The following is an 18,814-nucleotide window of genomic DNA, read 5'->3' as shown; positions in this document are numbered from 1 at the left end:
ACATTGTCATCACATGGGCTGCTACCAGAAATAGTCCATTGTTAGGCACTAATGGTTCTCATTAGTAGCTATCCATTCTCCTTCACCAACTCCTTTGTCTGCCCAAATGATTTTTCTCTCTTTAGTCTCCATCTCTAACTATTGTTTACTTCTCCCCTCTTGCCTCACCCCATCTTCAGCAAGTATCCTAGCTAAAATCAATGCTGAAGAAGGATCACTGGACCTGAAATGTTAACTCTGTTTTCTCTCAACAGATGCTGCCGGACCTGCTGAGATTTTCCAACATTTTCTGGTTTTCCTCCTGATGTACAGCTAAATGCTCTGCTACAGCATTGTTCTACACAATAGACTCCAGTTCTTTCAGTTTTTTTGACTTTTTGCCTGATTTTTCTCCCTTTGGTTCTGAATAAGACTGTCACGCTGGCAGTTTTCTAATGCTCTGGCACTTTTTCAGAATATAAGGATCCTTGGAATATTATTATCCATGTCTCTTGCAACTTCCTTTAAAATCCTAGGTTGCAACCCATGAGGGACAGGGAATTTATTGGACTTTGATCCCATTAGTTATCAGAAATGTTTAATCCTAGTTCAGGGCAGGCAACACTGCCTTCGGGGGTCATGCTCGCAGTTGCAGAGAACAATATCTATCTCGTAATTATGCCATTCCCTAACACTTACTACATCCTTGTTTCTTCCCGCCATTGAGCAGCTTCCTGTATCACAATGCTGTAGTCTGTTTGCTCATGCACCTTTCAGTTGGTGCTCCTGTCCATATCCTTTTGGAACACTGCTTTCAGTTCTGGTCTCTCTGCTATAGAAAGAATATGAAACTTGAAAGTGTTCAGAAAAGATTTACAAGGATGTTGGCAGGGTTGGAGCTATAGGGAAAGGCTGAATAGGCTGGGGGCTATTTACCCTGTAGTGTCAGAGGCTAAGGGGTGACCTTTTCTAGAAGTGTATAAAATCATGAGGGGCATGGATAGGATGAAAAGCAAAGGTCTTTATTTCAGGGTAGTAGACTCCAGAACTAGAGAGCATGGGTTTAAAGTGATAGCAGAAAGATTTAAAAGCGACCTGAGGGGCAACCTTTTCATACACAGAGTGGTGCATGTATGGAATGAGCTGCCAAAGGATGTAGGGGCGAGTACAATTACAACATTTGGATGGGTATATGGATAGGAAGGGTTTAAAGGCCATGGGCCAAACGCTGGCAAATTGGACTAGATTAATTTATAAAAACCAAAAGAACTGCGAATGCTGTAAATCAGGAACAAAAACAGAAGCTGCTGGAAAAGCTCAGCCGGTCCAGCAGCTTCTTTGCAGAAAAGATCAGAGTTAACATTTTGGGTCCAGCGACCCTTCCTCAGAATAGGTGGTAGCTGGGAAAATTTTGGTTTATAAGCAGAAAATAGGGAGGGGGATCAGGTAGGAAGTAAATGATAGGATAATGCCCAAAGAGAGGAAAGAGCAGTTAGATAGACAAAGGAGTTGATAACGATCTGGCTAGGAGGGTGAATAGTTGTTAATTGGAATAAAAACAAAGTTGCTGGAAAAGCTCAGCAGGTCTGGCAGTGTCCATGAAGGAAAAAACAGAGTTAACATTTCTGGCCCGGTGACTCTTCCTCAGTTATTAATGGGGGCTGTTGGTGACTAACAATAGGTAGTGTGTAGTGGCAGGCTACATGATAACAAGGCCTGTTGGGTGGGATAGGGGACTAGGATATGAAAGAGCTTAAACCCTAAAATTATTGAACTCAACATTGAGTCCAGAGGAGTGCAGGGTCCCCAAGCAGAAAATGATATGTTGTTTTTCCACCCCGTGTTAAGCTTCGCTGGAAAACTGCAGCAAGCCAGAGGCAGAGATGTTGACCAGGGAACAGAGCAGTGTAACAGTGGCAGGCAACAGGTAGCTCAGGAACAAAAACAAAGTTGCTGGAAAATCTCAGCAGATCTGGCAGCAACTGTGAAGGAGAAAACACAGTTAACGTTTTGGGTCCAGTGATCTTTCCTCAGGGTCTTTTTCATGAGCAGAATGTAAATGTTCTATGAATTGGTCAGCCAGTCTATGTTTCGTTTCCCCAACATATAGGAGACCACATTGTGAGCAGTGAATGTAGTAGACTAGATTCTGGGAAGTTGGTTCACCTGGAAAGTATGTTTAGGCCCTTGGATTGTGGGGAGTGAGGAGGTAAATAGGCAGCTGTTACATTTTCGCTGGTTGCAGAGGGAGGTGCTATGGGGTTTTTGCGCTTGTTGGGTGTGAAGGAAGAGTGGACGAGGGTGTCCTGGAGCCTTTACAGGAAGCTGGGTGTGAGGATGTATCATCCAGGTAGCTGCGGGAGTCAGTAGGTTTATAGTGGATACTAGTGGTCAGTCTATCCCCAGAAATCCCCAGATGTTGAGGAAGGGAAGGGACGAGTCAGAGACAGACCGGCGAAGGTGTAACACCTGCCCATTTACCTATGCCCTCCTCACTATTCAAGGGCCCAAACATATGTACAGCTGCTCTGAATGGCTGCATCCTAACTCTTTTTCACTTCTCTCTTCACGAAAGGAGTCAAAGTCTGAAAGCATTGATGCCACAACCAAATGAAGCCTTAATGAGTTTGGGCCTTTATCCTTGTCCTGTGTCCCAGCTGCTGAGAATCTTTTAATAGCAGCCCATCATTTCAACCCCATCCTCTGTCGTGCCCCCACACTCGATAGTGCCTCTTCTTCAACACAGCCCGTGGACAGATTCACCACATGCCTTGTCTTCCCCATACAACTCAAGTGCTCCTCAGATCATAACTTTTCTGAGGAGGAGAGACTCTGAACCTTCTGCATTTCTTGCGCTATCCATGAGTAAAAGGTAGGAAAATAACTAATTTATAACAAATTAATTACTTTAGTTGCTTATATTGTCATTTACCTGTCTACCACTGATCCATCTGACACTGACATCTGGTCAACTTAGTTGGAGGTGGGAAACATTGGGAGCCATTCTGACACGGGACCACACCATTTTACCAGCTCCCTGTCTCCGTGGAATGATAAAATCTTGCTTGATATGTACAGAATCACTTCCAGCTCAATCCTTTTTCTCACCTGACTTCAAACATAGATGGACAGTGAAATAGTTGCTGCTAAGCTCAATTCAAGCTACAAAATACATTATTTTTTACTATTCATCCATGTGATACGGGTGTCAATGACTAGACCATCATTTATTACCCATCCCTAATTATCCAGAGGGCACTTAAGATTCAGCCATTTTGTTGTGAGTCTGGAGTCACATATAGACCAGACCAGCTAAAGATGACAGATTACCTTCCCTAAAGGGCATTAGTGAATCTGATGGGTTTTTACAACAATTGACAGCACCTTTATGGTCACTGGCAAGTTAGTTTTTATTACAGATTTTGATTGAAATTAAATTTCACCATCTACTATAGAGCAATTCAAATCAATGCACGGTGCTGTGAATTACTAGTCCAGTGAATTAATACTTTGCTATCATCTTATCCTGCTCTCTTCTGCTGTCATGCAGGGACAGAGTTCTTACTATGCTGGCCATGTGCACATCTTGTCCAAAAGGCCATTACATGAACTAGACCATGAATGTCAGTGAGATATTCAGTCACAAAGGTATCACAGCTGACTCCTCACTCTATCCTCACCACATAACTTGTTATTGATTTCTAGCAGAATGTAATACTAACAGAAACTAAGGTTATCTCTTCCTACTACCTTACTTGTAATGCATAAAATACTGGAATGATGCATGTTCTAGGTTCGGCAGTAATGCGGATGATCAATGCTTCCCTTTCAATGTCAGATTGTTAGGTTTTTTTTAATTATGTTGGTAATAATTAATTATTTCTGCACCCTCACAAAACTGACAGTGTCAATCTAGTGCATTGTTTGTTTTGCCAAACTTTTGAGGTGACTATGTTGCTCAAATGATTGTGGTGTTTAACTGTACACTTCTGCATTTTCTTAGAAATTCTGCAGTTAGCTGACATTGTTATTGATGGCCAGCTTGGTAATTAGCACAAAAGGAAAAATAATGATTCAGAAGCTTTCTACAGTGATTGCTGACTTGTTCAACGTCACCCAAACATTTCAGGCTTCCATAATACTGGGAACTGCATTTCACAAATGCTATCTGATTATAGGATTGACATACTTTAAAGTGGGATCTCAGTGAGGAGCTTAAGACAATTCTTTGAGGAGGTATCTTATATAGTGATTGGTAGTCTTAGCATTCTCATTTCTCAGTCAGAAAATTGTGGGCTCAAAGCACAACTAAAGTGCTGAGTCTTTTTGGTTGCTTTAAATGGACTCTGAGCTGATGCTATGCTGCCTTAAATTAGATGCTGCAAGACACATGGCTGTCTGTTAAAATGGCTATGGATAATCATTGCTCTCCTCACTAACCCCCTCCCGGCTCCCCCACTCCAGGAAACCTGTGTCCATGATTCTCACAGGTCCAATACCGATTCTATCATTGTTCTAAGCAGTGAACGTTTGACAGGCTCTCATTCAACTGAGTTTGCGAAATGGGTAGCAGTAACTGACTTTGATCCTAGGTATGAGCTGAAGCTGGCAAGACAGAACCGAACTGATCAAGCAACAACATGAAGGGCCTTGTTTATGTCACAGGGGTATCATAGCCATTCCCGGCCTCACTTCAGGTCATCTCATCGTCAAGTTCCAAAACTGTAAACTGTTTCCATTTTAATTGCTGAGTCTAATTGTTACATAAGGGTTGAAATCAGACAATTTAGCACAATTCCTTAGTCAGTCAAGGGATCTTCCTGGTCAAACTGTTGTAGTTCCATATTGAACAATGAAGTTACCAAGTCATGAGGGCAGTTAGTACATTCCTATAGGTATTTAGAAATATACAGAAAGCGTTACCACACATCTAGTTTGTAATTCTTACAAACAAGATAGAGTCATATAGTCGTACAATGTGGACACAAACCTTTTGGCCCAGCTCATCCACGCCAACCACGCATCCTAATTTGGGCTAGTACCATTTGCCAACATTTAGCCCATATCCCAATAAATTCTTCCTATTCATGTTTCCTTCCAGACGCCTTTTAAATGTTATAATTGTATCCACTTCCACCACTTCCTCTGGCAGCTCATTCCATACATGCTCTACCCTTTGCCTGGAAAAGTTACCACTGCATCCTTTTTAAATCTTTTCTCACTCACCTTAAATCGATGCCCTCTAGTTTTGGACTCCTTCATCCCAGGGAAAAGAGCTTGGCTATTCACCCTTTCATCCTATCCATGCTCCTCATGAATTTATAAACCTCTACAGAGTCAACCCTCAGCCTCCTATGTTCCAGGAAAAAAAGCCCCAGCCTATTCAGCCTCTTGCCTACAAGACGAATTCCCCAGTCCCATCAAAGTTCTTTCTGCACCCTCTCAAGTTGAACAACATCTTTCCGTAGAAGGGAGACCAGAATTGCATGCAGTATTCCAGAAGTGGCCTTACCAATGTCCTGTACAGCTGCAACATGGCTTCTATGTTCAATGTTCTGACCAAATGAAGCAAGCGTGCTGAATGCTGTCTTCACCACCTTGTCCACCTGCAGTTCCATTTTCAAGGAACTATGTACCTGCACACCTAGCTCTCTTTGTTAGGCAACATTCCCAGGGCCCTACCATTAGCTATATAAGTCTTACCACAATGCAACACTTCACATCTATCTAAATTAAACTCCATCTGCCCCTCTTCAACACATTGGCCAATCTTATCAATCCATCTTACCTTTAGACTCTGAGATAATTTTCGTTACGGTCCACTACATTGCCTATTTCAGTGTCATCTACTAACTCACTAACCATATCTCCTATGTTCACATCCAAATCATTTATATAAATATTGAAAGGCAGAGAACCCAGCACCGATCCTTGTGACGCACCACTGGTCACAGGCCTCCAGGCCAAAAAGCAACTCTCTACTCTTTTAAATGAAAGATTCCATCAGAAAAGTCAAGCAACCCACCATCTCTAGATACCACCCACCTTGGACACTCCTGGAATGGGAACAGTACCGGGTTAAGGGCAGAGTAAAGGTCACTCTATCTTTTAAAACAGGATGTCTTGTTTCAGCAGTCTTCATTTGATCAAGGAGATATGCAGGCCACCAACCTTCTCCAGCACTTTCTGTTTTAATTTACTACATTGATACCTGGAAAGAATGGATTGCCTTACAAGGATTGATTAGACAGCCTGGTCTGTTTTCAGTGGAATTTAGACAAGTGAGGTATGTCTCGATTATAAGACCTGAATGGTGTTGATAAGGCGAACATGGGGAGGATGTATCTTCTGATGGGTCAGTGCAGAACCAAGGGACAGTGTTTGAAAATTGGGGGAAATCGCCTTTTCAGTACAGAAGTGAAGAGTTTTTTTTCTCTTGGAGTGTTGCACAATTTTGGAACTCTCTGCCTCAGAAGGTAGTGAAGGTGGAGTTACTGAATGCTTTTCGGACAGAGGTGGATAGGTTATTGTTGGGCACAGCTATCAGGGTCCGATCAAGGGCAGTTGGGAAAGTGAAATGTGAATGACAAAAGAGGTTATTATGAGTGGCACAGCAGGTTCCAATGGCTGAATGGTCAATTTCTAGTACATTTTTGGATGTTTTGTATGCAAATTATTAAGTCAAAGTAATAACATTTTAGAAGAAGTTAACAGCGTAGACTGAAGCAACATCATTGTATTTTGAGATAATGAAATTTACTTCTGAACAGAAACTAGGCCAAGGGATATGATGAAAATGACATTAAATGTAGCTGGTTTATAATAAAAATGCAAAACCTGCTTCAGTTTAATAATGTTTTTCTGACACAAACCTTCCTTAGTTCCTACATTTGAAGGATCCCTTAAAATGAGTTGCATTTGAAGAGTGAGCACTTGTCTCTTGACCAGTCTTAAGTCTCGGTAAACAGCCAATGAATATTTAAAAAGAAAATACATAAATGAGAAATGGTTAGCGCATAATTTATTGATGAGTGTAGCTCTCTCAGGATTGGCAAGGTAACAGTTCCGCCATATGCTCTCAGCCAGGTGTTTTGGTGAGTATAGTTTTACTCTGGGTGTTTGAACAGAACATAATTCAGAGGATGGTATGGCAGTGCCCCTAATAATGTGTGAATGAATGAATGTATGTCATCAATCTGCATTTATCTCTAATACATAATACAATAACTATGTCCTTGCTGCAATAAATATTTGGTCAGTAATGTAGTCCTGCCACATTGAAATTTACACCATCCATTATTTGTATCTGTTTAAAAAGATTGTCCATCACAGTTATTCATGATGGAATAAAACAAAATCAGAAATTGCTGGAGAAAGCCACCAGGTCTGGCAGCATCTAAGCAGAGAAAATAGAGTAATTTCAGATCCAGTGACCTTTCTTCATAACTGATGATAACAAGGAAAAGGCTGGGAGAGGGGGAGGAGTCAATGATAGGTGGACATGGAGGCCAGAGAGAGACAATAGCTGCTGGGCAGACAAAAGAATGAGTAAAGGTCAGCCTGTGAGAAGGAATAGCTACTAATGGGGGGCCGTGGGTGGCTGACAATGGGTTGTTTGTGGTAGCAGCCTATGTGGCGACAAGGCCTGGGGAAGAGCGCGGAAGAAAGCGATCAGACCCGAAAGTTATGGAACTTAATATTGAGCCCAGAAGGTGCAGGGTCCCCAAGTGGAAAATGAGGCGTAGCTTTTCCAGCTTGTGCTGAACTTCACTGAAACACAGATGTTGGCCAGGGAACTTGCTGGTGTGTTGAAGTGACCAGACATTTGAGGTCATTTGTGCAGAAGGAATATAGATGTTCTGGAAAGCAATGACACAGTCTGTGTTTTATCTCCCCACTGTGGAGGAGACCACACTGTGAGTAGTGAATACAGTAGACTAAATTGAGTTCAAAAATAATGGGAACTGCAGATGCTGGAGAATCCAAGACTAAGGAATCTAAGGAATGGGAGGGGGAGTTGAAAAGGTTCGCGACTGGGAGGTGCACTTGCTTACTGCGAAGCGAGCATAGGTGTTCTGCAAAGCGGTCCCCAAGCATCCACTTAGTTTCCCCAATGTAGAGGAAGTCACACTGGGTACAGCGGATGCAGTCTACCACATTGGCAGATGTGCAGGTGAACATCTGCTTGATGTGGAAAGTCATCTCGGGGCCTGGGGTGGGGGTGAGGGAGGTAGTGTGGAGGAAGGTGTAGCACTTCCTGCGGTTGCAGGGGAAAATGCTGGGTGTGGTGGGGTTGGAGGGGAGTGTGGAGCGGACAAGGGAGTCCCGGAGAGAGTGGTCGCTCCGGAAGGCAGACAAGGGTGGGGATGGAGAAATGTCTTTGGTGGGGTCAGATTGTAGATGGCGGAAGTGTCAGACAATGATGCGTTGTATCCGGAGGTTGGTGGGGTGGTATGTGAGGAGTTCCCTACCTACGTCCATGACACCCCCACACCCTCCACCTCCTCCAGAACCTCCAATTCCCCGGTCCCCAACACGTCGTTTTCATCATGGACGTCGAGCCCCTGTACACCTGCATTCCCCATGCAGATGGCCTAAAGGCCCTCTGCTTCTTCCTGCCCTGCAGACCCAACCAGTCCCCCTCCACCAACACCATCATCTGCCTAACCGAACTCGTCCTCACCCTCAACAACTTCTCTTTCGATTCCTCCCACTGCCTACAGACAACGAGGGTGGCCATGGGCACCCGCATGGGCCCCAGCTATGCCTGCCTCTTTGTAGGTTACATGGAACAGTCCCTCTTTCGCACCTACACAGGCCCCAAAACCCACCTCTTCCTCCGTTACATTAATTACTGTATCGGCACCACCTCATGCTCCCAAGAGGAGCTCAAACCGTTCATCCATTTCACCAACACCTTCCACCCCAACCTCAAGTTCACCTGGACCATCTCCAACACATCCCTTACCTTCCTGGATCTCTCTGTCTCCATCTCAGACAACCACCTACAAACCGATGTCCATTTCAAGCCCACCAACTCCCACAGCTACTTGGAAAACACCTCCTCCCACCCACCTTACTGCAAAAATTCCATCCCTTATTCCCAATTACTTCGCCTCCACCACATCTGCTCCCAGGATGAGGCATTTCACTCCCGCACATCCCAGATGTCCTCGTTCTTCAAGGGCCGCAACTTCCCCCGCGCAATGGCCGAGAACGCCCTCGACCATGTCTCCCACATTTCCAGCACCTCATCCCTCACACCCCGCCCCCGCAATAACAGCCAAAAGAGAATCCCCCTAGTCCTCGCATACCACCCCACCAATCTCTGGATAAAACGCATCTTCCTCCGACACTTCCGCCATCTACAATCTGACCCCACCACCAAAGAAATTTCCCCACCCCACCCTTGTCTGCCTTCTGGAGAGACCACTCTCTCCATGACTCCTTTGTCCGTTCCACACTCCCCTCCAACCCCACCACACCCGGCTCTTCCCCTGCAACCGCAGAAAGTGCTACACTTGCCCCCACACCTCCTCCCTCACCCCCATCCCAGGCCCTGAGATGACTTTCCACATCAAGCAGATGTTCACCTGCACATCTGCCAATGTGGTATACTGCTGTACATGGTGTGGCTTCCTCTACATTTGGGAAACAAAGCGGAGGCTTGGGGGCCGCGTTGCAGAACACCTATGCTCAGTTCGCAGTAAGCAAGTGCACCTCCCAGTCGCGAACCATTTCAACTCCCCCTCCCATTCCTTAGACAACATGTCCATCATAGGCCTCCTGCAGTGTCACAATGAAGCCACCCATAGGTTGCAGGAACAGCAACTCATATTCCGCTTGGGAACCCTGGAGCCCAATGGTATCAATGTGGATTTCACCAGCTTCAAAATCTCCCCTCCCTCCACTGCATCCCAAAACCAGCCCAACTTGTCCCAGCCTGCCTAACCTGTTCTTCCTCTCACCTATCCCCTCCTCCCACCTCAAGCTGCACCTCCATTTCCTACCTACTAACCTCCTCCCGCCCCCTTGACCCTCCACGGACTGACCTATCCCCTCCCTACCTCCCCACCCATACTCTCCTCTGCACCTATCTTCTCCTCTATCTATCTTCAGTCCACCTCCCCCTCTCTCCCTATTTATTTCAGAATCCTCTCCCCATCCCCCTTTTCTGATGTAGGGTCTAGGCCCGAAACATCAGCTTTTGTGCTCCTAAGATGTTGCTTGGCCTGCTGTGTTCATCCAGCTCCACACTTTGTTATCTTAGACAAAATTGAGTGATGTACAAATGAAAGGCAGCTGTTTGCAGCACACTCATATCTAGCAGCCCATTGCATCTGACTTGTAACTCTACACTAGCTCCTCAACAAGGCTAGCAGTATCTGTGGAGAGAGAAACAGAGTTAACATCTGAAGTCTGACATTAACTGTTCAGAAAAATCATATCACTCTCAAAATGTTGACTTTGTTTCTCCCTCCACAGGTGCTGCCAGACTTGCTGAGTTTCTCCAGCACTTCTCGTTTCGATTTCCAACGTCAGTATCTACAGCCTTTTGCTTTCACTTTATTGTGCTAGCTCCCAATGTTCATATATGCTAATATCTGATGTGGTGGCTGCAAGTGTGGGTTCAGGAAATGGCTTCTTCCTCAGCGCTTCCACCCCTTCCTCATAATTTGTCTTCCTCCTCTTCCCCTTCTGCCTGAGACTGAGGGGCCAAGTAGCTGGTAGTTCTTGACTATCTGAAAGAACAAAAGCATAATGGGTGATCGGGGCATCAGAAAGGGAGGTAAGTGGTGCAAAGGAAAGCAGAAGGTCCAGGGTCACACCAGAGACACTTTCCACCTCATTACACTGATCCTCTGCACGTCTGCTCAAGGTTTGTGTGGTGATTCTCCTTCAGTTTGCTGCTTTTCCCTCCCACTGATGGAAACTTTCTCCTGCAAGTTTGAAGGCAGGATCTTGGTGACTATGGATGTTCCAGTCTTCGAGTGTCCGAGAGGGAAATCTGTCACCTACAGCTATAGCCAGCGTGATGAATTTGACAGGAATGAGGCAGTGAATGAGCTGGCGATGGGCTTTCTGCTAGAACAGCCCTGAAGCAGGGTGCCTTACCCACCTGGAGCTGCCGGTCACTCAGAGGTTAGGAACTCCAGAACCCGGCAACACCATAACAAAGGATGTGGCTGCTACCACGACAAAACCTACTGGGCTCCCAAAATGGGGGATAACTACTGAGATTTGTTTTTTATTCATTCATGGGATTAGAGCATCGCTGGCTAGGCAGCAATTATTGGCCATCCATATTTGCCCAGTGGGCAGTTAAGAGTCAACCACATTGTTATGAGTCTGGAGTCACATGTAGGCCAGACCAGGTAAGGATGGCAGTTTCCTTCCCTGAAAGAGATTAGTGAACCAGATGAGTTTTTCCCGACAATTGACAATGGATTCATGGTCATCATTAGATTCTTAATTCCAGATGTTTATTGTTATTGAATTCAAATTCCAGCATCTGTCGTGGCGGGGTTCAAACCCTGGTCCCCAGAACATTATTTGACAATCCAGCGATAATACAACTTGGCCATCATCTCCCCTGTGATCTCATTGGAGGAGGACAGTATTTGGGGTTGGTTTACCGGGTGAGAGATGGACCAAGGTAAGTGAGAAATGAGAGCAGGGGTTATATCTCAGTGTGCACCCCTTAGCCTAAGTCCGGCTCCTCAGACTTACAAGAATCAGGGCAGATCAAAATGACTGCAACTGACAGTGGGGTGGGAATGTTTTGTATTCGGAACTTAACTTCCATGATGGCATGAAGGTGATGCGATCTCCCCTGTACTGACTTGTCCAATTCTTTTTCTCTCCAATCTTCCCTGGGCACATCTAAGAAGAGGAAAACTTCCACCCTATGAGTGACTGTGTTTGATCGGTGTGCCCTGCTGTAGCTGAATACCTGGGAGCTATGTGGAAGCAGACAGAGGTAAATGTATGAAGTTGACAGTACTGGTAGGTGAGATGTCTTTAAAAGTGATAAGTTTGTGCAGTTCGATTTTCATCCATTTGAAAGTGGGTTGAAGTATATAATCCCTGTTACCAGTCTGCAATCTGATTTTAAACAACTGAAGATTACTCCTGAGAAGAACATACAGGACAATTCATATTCTGGAAAAAGTATCTTAAAAGCACCCTTATTAGTATCCGTGTGCCTTAATTTTAAAGGCCACCTAAACAGCCAAAGTGAGGGAAACTCCCATCGGGGATCAATTTAATCTGGGAAAGTATGGGAGGGTCACGTTTTAGTTCAATGGCACAAACAATAGTGGAAACTGGATTTGCACTGAACACAATTTTCATTGTAAATTTCACAATCTTTCATTGTTAATTTGGCACAGTGCATGAGAATTGCACAGGAAATACTGAGGAGAAATCCTGGCCTGCTGTGGTTAGTGCACCTAAATAATGGTTCACTGGCTTTAATAATTTTCATAACATATGAAGATAGAGAGAAAATCAAAGAAGGAAGATGGACATGTTCCACAATTCACTCAGGCACCAGTTGTTTATTCTGATATCCACCTGTTATATGACACTTTACAAACGCCGTTTTTAGGAATGTTTGGTAATAAGCTCTTATTGGCAAGATTAATGAAACCATTAATTATAAAAACCAATATAAGTAGCATTATTATTTCTGCATGAATGTAATTCAAGAAAGCCAGAATGTAGGGGCAGCACAGTGGCTCAGTGGTTAGCACTGCTGCCTCACAATGCCAGAGACCTGGGTTTGATTCCATTGCTGGATGACTGTCTGTACGGAGTCTGCATGTTCTTCCCGTGTCTGCTTGGGTTTCCTCTGGGTGCTATGGTTTCTTCCCACAGTCCAAAGATGTGCAGGTTAAGTGGATTGGCCATGCTACATTACTCATAGCATGCAAGTTAGGTGGATTAGACATGGGAAATGCAGAGTTACAGGGATGGGATGGGGCTGGGTGGGATGCTCATGGAGAGTTGATGTGGACACAATGGGCTGAGTGGTCTGCTTCCACAATGTAGGGATTTTATGATTTAAGCCTTGAATATATGAATAAGCCTCGAGCTTAGCTATAAAAGGCCAAATTTAGTTGGAGTTTTCTAAGTATCTGCACACAGTACAAAAATAAAGAAGTAATGCAGCATTATTATAAAATATCAGTTAGACTACAGTTAGAGTGCAGTGCGCAGTTTTGGGTTGCACCATCGCAAAATTACATTGTAGTCAGAAGTTGCACATCATTGGAAGAAAAATAATTTTTGGAGTGGGAAACAAAACTTTACAAAAGCAGTAAGTTGCAGGACTTAAAATCTACAAAAAGCTTCAAGTTGGCTGTTCTTAAATATTTTGGACTGTTTCTAGTTTTCCTGCTTTAATTCCCATGCCATTATGGAATAACAAGGTACAGTGTACTCTTTAGCATCTTTGTAACTGGACATTGACATAGTACTCAAGGTATACTCTAACCAGCATACAATGCCGTATAAATATAACCACAGACCATACCAGTTAGTATTTTAATTACCTGTTCAATCACTGCTCCTTATGAATTGGTACTTCCCAACAATACTGATAAATTAACAACCACCCAAGTATTGTCAGGCATATTCAATGTAGGCAGTGACCAATCAAGTGTAGTTGCTGTCCTTTTATGAGGTGCACCCAGGCTGACAAGCTGATGCACATGGAACTGCCAAAGTACAAATGCGTCATGGCCACTTCCCGGGAGCAACATACGTGACTAAGTATTTGTTCTTGGTGGTCTTTGACCAGTTGACAAATGAGCAGGCAAATACTACATCCATGCAGTTGTTGACAGTTTGTGCCTGCAGTGCGAGAGCATTGAATCCAGTGGAACTCTCTCTGCCTGACTGTCTGGTTTGATGTAGTAGTCCACATACCCATTTATCGTCTACAATATAGCTGTGGTCGCCATCATGATGCATAAATGTGCTGCAATCGGGAAGATTGCTGTTCCAAGTGGATCCCTGAAACAAACTGCAGGTATGGAAATAGAGACGTACAGTGGTCACCATTGGGTATCCACTGAGACCCAGGTTTTGCCCCTTATCCTGCAGCATGACATGGAGAGCAGTGACTGTCACTGTGAAGATCCACAATCCTTGCTGATACTTGGAAATTTAGAGACAATCCAGCCTCAGATAGGGCTTGATGCAAGTTGTCAAATAGCACATTATTTTACATTGTAACTCATTGCTTTTTCTATTTTCCAACATTTCATTCTTGTTTTTGGCTGTGCCCAGTCAATACGTTTTATCAATTCATTAAGGAAAAATGTCTCATGCTTAGTAGTTTGTGAGAGGAACCTTTTCAAGGCAAATGGGATTCAAGTTTATGCTGCTTTTGCTTGAAAAATGTAATTAATAATTTATCCGTAATTGCTGCACAATGATTATAAAAGGACTTGTAAGGTAATTTACAGGAGATACTTACCTCTGTTTCTCAGAGTACCATCTCTCTAGCTTCCTCCCTACATCACAGGAGTGATCAGCTCATCCCTCATGGGACAGTCTGTCAAGGAGATGGTATCAGAACGTAGGTAACTACTTCCTCGACTCCCCTTCATGTAAGAAACTTATCAGTGAGATCTTAACGGGTAAACATTATGGGCTGTCCATCAATGCGTGCAGTGAAAGTAGGTGAATGATGTCATTTTCATATTTACAGTGGACCTCCTCTGGAGTTGCTCACAGTAAGTTGGAACCAATGCTGGGATAGAGCATTTTCTATAAAGTTAATAATAATGGGGTTAGTGGACTGGCTCTCTGCTGCCCCTTCAAATCATCACAACTTCAACCATCACCTCTCTGCTTCACTGCCATTTCTGAACTAACTTGGTCCTGGTCTCTCATCTTCTCAAAACTTGGCCCTTGCATCGCCTGACCCTTAACTCTGACTGCAACAATTCCAAGCACCAACACACACAACTCCTGACCCAGGCTCAAATCCAGACTCTGGCCAAGGTTCTCACTCCTGACACAGACTCCAAACCCCAAGAAGATTCACACTCCGGTGTCTGACCTGATTCCTGATCCAAGTCCTGACCTGTGACAAACTGACCCATGGTCCCGTTCCAATCCCTGCCCCTCAAGCTCACCTCCAATGATGCTACTGGCAGTGGTCAGGCTTTTCATGCTTTGTTTGTAATATTGCAATGAGACTCAATAACTGGGAATCTTGGCCTCAGCATTAATGAGGAAGCAGATGCACGTAAGATTTTTCTCTGTAAAACAGTCCTCCTGAATGTCTAGGCAATGGGAATGGTTCTACCCTTGCCACAGGGAATGAATGGGCTGAACAGCCTCCTCCATACAGAAGTCTCTGGGATTCCACGTGCTTATCCTGGAGGTCATGACTGGTCATCAAAAACCAGAACGAGTTAATGAATGCAATCTGATGCAGGACTAACAATTTTGGGAAATAAGAAATCCAGCTTCTTTCTTGATTAAGAACTAAATATCTGGGTAGTTTTGCTCTACTCTCTAACTCTTAGGAATTGCTAGGGGAAAGAATGGAACAAAATCTGACGATAGTCTGGGATGGGAGATACTTCAAGATAAATTGTTACCATTCATTGGAAATTATCCCCAGAGCTCCCCCACTGTCTATGTGGAGATGACACCATTCAAAATAGAATGATGGAAATGAGCCACAGTTGTCAAGAAGAGAATGAATATATCTGAGGCAAGGTGTTACCTTATACACATCCACCAAAGACTGAGCCTATTATTTTTAAAATGGCAAATAATATTTAAATAGACATTCAAAGAGAAAGGCAGGAAAAAACAAAACAGGCCCTTAGTTTGTATTCTTAACTGCTGTCCAATTACTGAATCCCTTCTTTCCTCTATTAGGAGCACTCACTTGGACTTGGCAGCAATGACCAAACGTAGAAAATTTGCTCATTAACTCTTGAATTCTTAATTTTGGGATTAAGAATCCAGTGATGTCTATGAATCCATTGTTCGCTGTTGGGAATAACCCATCTGGTTCACCAATGCCCTTTAGGGAAGGAAACTGCCATCCTTACCTGGTCTAGCCTACATGTGACTTCAGACCCACAGCAACGTGGTTGATTCTTAAATGCCCTCCGGGCAATTAGGGATGAGCAATGAATGCTGCCTAGCAACACCCTTATCCTGTGAAAGAAAAAAAATTCCTTCCCTTCTGTTGAAGAAATGTAAATCCATGTCACTAGCTTCAGAGGTCAACTCTGGAGTACTGGGACCTGCTTTCTTTCTGAGCAACTGAAAAGGATATCAACATTGTTCTCTTAAAGAAGTAACAGTAACTGCTTTCAACATGGGAAGGGTATAGCAGAATGAATTATCCGTACAGCATTTTTATATTTTAAGTCTTCTTCATCCCACCTTATCCTAGATAAACAGTGCCACTCCTAACACCTCTGCTGACTAGGCCTAAGCCTAAACCCGATACTCAGCAGGGAAATGACAGTAAGCACCAGGTTATGGGATTTGCTTATCATCTGAAAGTGCCCACCAAGGCTCTCCAATATTGTGGTTTGCTGCACCCTTCTCAAAGTGCACAAAGGATTAAAGTACCCAGGATCCCAGGAGAAGGAGCCTATGTCAGTCTCATCCAGACATATTTTCCCTCTGTAAAGCTACCTAGCCATCATCAACACCACCACCCCGACTTTCTCCAATCATCCAGCTAGTCGTCACATACAAAGCCTCCCTCTTCATCAAGATAGATTATTCTGTTCATCAGACTTAAATGAATTAAATGAATCAGGAGAATTGGGATAATGCAATAAAATAGAGGTAATGAAAATGTAGTTCATCTAAACATGCTCTCATTGCAAATAAACAGCATCATTGGGGCAACAACAATGTAATAAGGGATGCTATTGGATCTCTGTCTGAATAAAACACTTTCTATTAGTCATATCTGATGTTACCCATATGGAATCTGCTGAGTTGAAGGCTGCTCGTTGTCCTGTTATAATGTTCATGGTGGATTCCTTCTGGGTTTTGAAGCCCTTGAGGACACTGTCAAAGACGGTACAAACTGTACCTGTGCAGGAGTAGACTCAGGTCATTACAATGATCTTGTGCTATTTTATCTGTCTGACAGGGAGGCAAGGGTTTAAAGGGGAGGGAATGAGAAATGGGAGAGCACACAGAGTGGGCCATTTCCAGTTGAGATGAGGAGAAATGTCTTCAGTTGGAAAGTAGTGAGCCTCTGGAATTTTGGGCCACAAAAAGGGGCTGAGGCCAAAGCATTGAAAGTTTTCAAAAAGGTGTCAGATATAGTTCTTAGGGCTAAAGGCATCAGAGGGTTTGTGGAGAATGTGGGATTAGGGTACTGAGGTGGATAATTAGCTGTGCTTATAGTGAATGGTGGAACAGGCTTGAAGGGCTGAATGGCCTACTCCTGCTCCTATCTTCTATCCAAACATATGACCAAGAAACAAGTGTAGCCATTTGGTCCTTTGAAATTGCTCTGCCTTGCAACAAAATCATATATCATCTCATTTTAACCTTAACTCTACATTTCTGCATATCCCCAATAGTCTTTCATCCCCTTGGTAACCAAGAATCCATCTATGTCTGCCTGAAAAATATTTAAATATTCTGCAACACTGCCTTTTGTGGAAGGGAATTCCAGAGCCTCACAACCCTCTGACAGAACAAAATATATTTTCTCATCTCTGTTTTAAACGCAGACTCCCTGCCTATTTTTAATCTATGACCCCCAAGTTCTAGATTCCCCCAGAGGAGGAAATATCCTTTCAACATTCACCCAATCAAGTCCCCTTAGGATTTATCTCATTTCGATCACTTGTGAGTCTTCAAATTCCAGAGAATACATATCTAGCCTTTCATCATAAGGCAATTCACTCATTCCAGTTATTAGTCTAGTAAACATCCTCTGAACTGCTTCCAACACATTAAAGTCCCCTAAGTATGGTGACCAGTAGTGTACGCATTATTCCAGATGCAGTTTACAGTATTCAGCTGATCAGGAGTTGAAACGTCCTAAAACTTTCTAATGGGAATTCTGCACTGCTGAACCTGCATTCAGCACATACTTCTGCTCACATATGATGTGCATCAACAGTGTGATACTAGTCTTTTGATGTACATGTAAGTGTACTATAGAGGGTGCACAGGAGTCATCTAACAATGCATTCTCACCGGGCTGGTCTTTATTTTTCCTTTATTTTGTGTGGGATGTGAGTAAGGCCAGTGTTTGTTGTCCACCCTAAAATGCCTTTGAACTGAGTGGTTCTTAACCGCCCTCTGAAATAGCCAATAATGACGTAGATCATTCAAAGCTAAGTTGGTAGATTCGCCCCTAAAGGTCATTAGCGACACACCTGCTGTGTTTATCTAGCTCTACACCGTGTTATCTTAGCGAAGCAGATGTGTTTTTACTGAAAAAATATTTAATGATTTCTTCACGGTCATTTTTACTAAGGCTAACTATCAATTTTATTAAGTGAATTTAAATTTCACCAATTGCTGATTTGAATCAATATCTCCCAAGAATTAGGCTAGAGTGCTGGATTGCGAAGCCAATGATATTACCACTATACTACCCCTGCTTATGCTGCAGCTTCATTTCCTCATCTGATTTAGGAGTTAGCTACGTGAGGTACTGCTGACTGGACAAAGTTTTTTTAAAATTTATTCAGGGGGTGTGGGCATTACTGACTGCACCGGAATTTATTGTTCATCCCTAGTTGACAGTTAGAAGATAGTGATCTGTCTTCTTGAACTGCTGTAGTCAATTTAGCACAAGTATACCCATAATGCT

This window comes from Stegostoma tigrinum, chromosome 5 (assembly GCF_030684315.1).
Source record: "Stegostoma tigrinum isolate sSteTig4 chromosome 5, sSteTig4.hap1, whole genome shotgun sequence".
Taxonomy (NCBI): domain Eukaryota; kingdom Metazoa; phylum Chordata; class Chondrichthyes; order Orectolobiformes; family Stegostomatidae; genus Stegostoma; species Stegostoma tigrinum.
The sequence above is the reverse complement of the archived record's forward strand: the minus strand, read 5'-3'. Positions refer to the sequence as shown.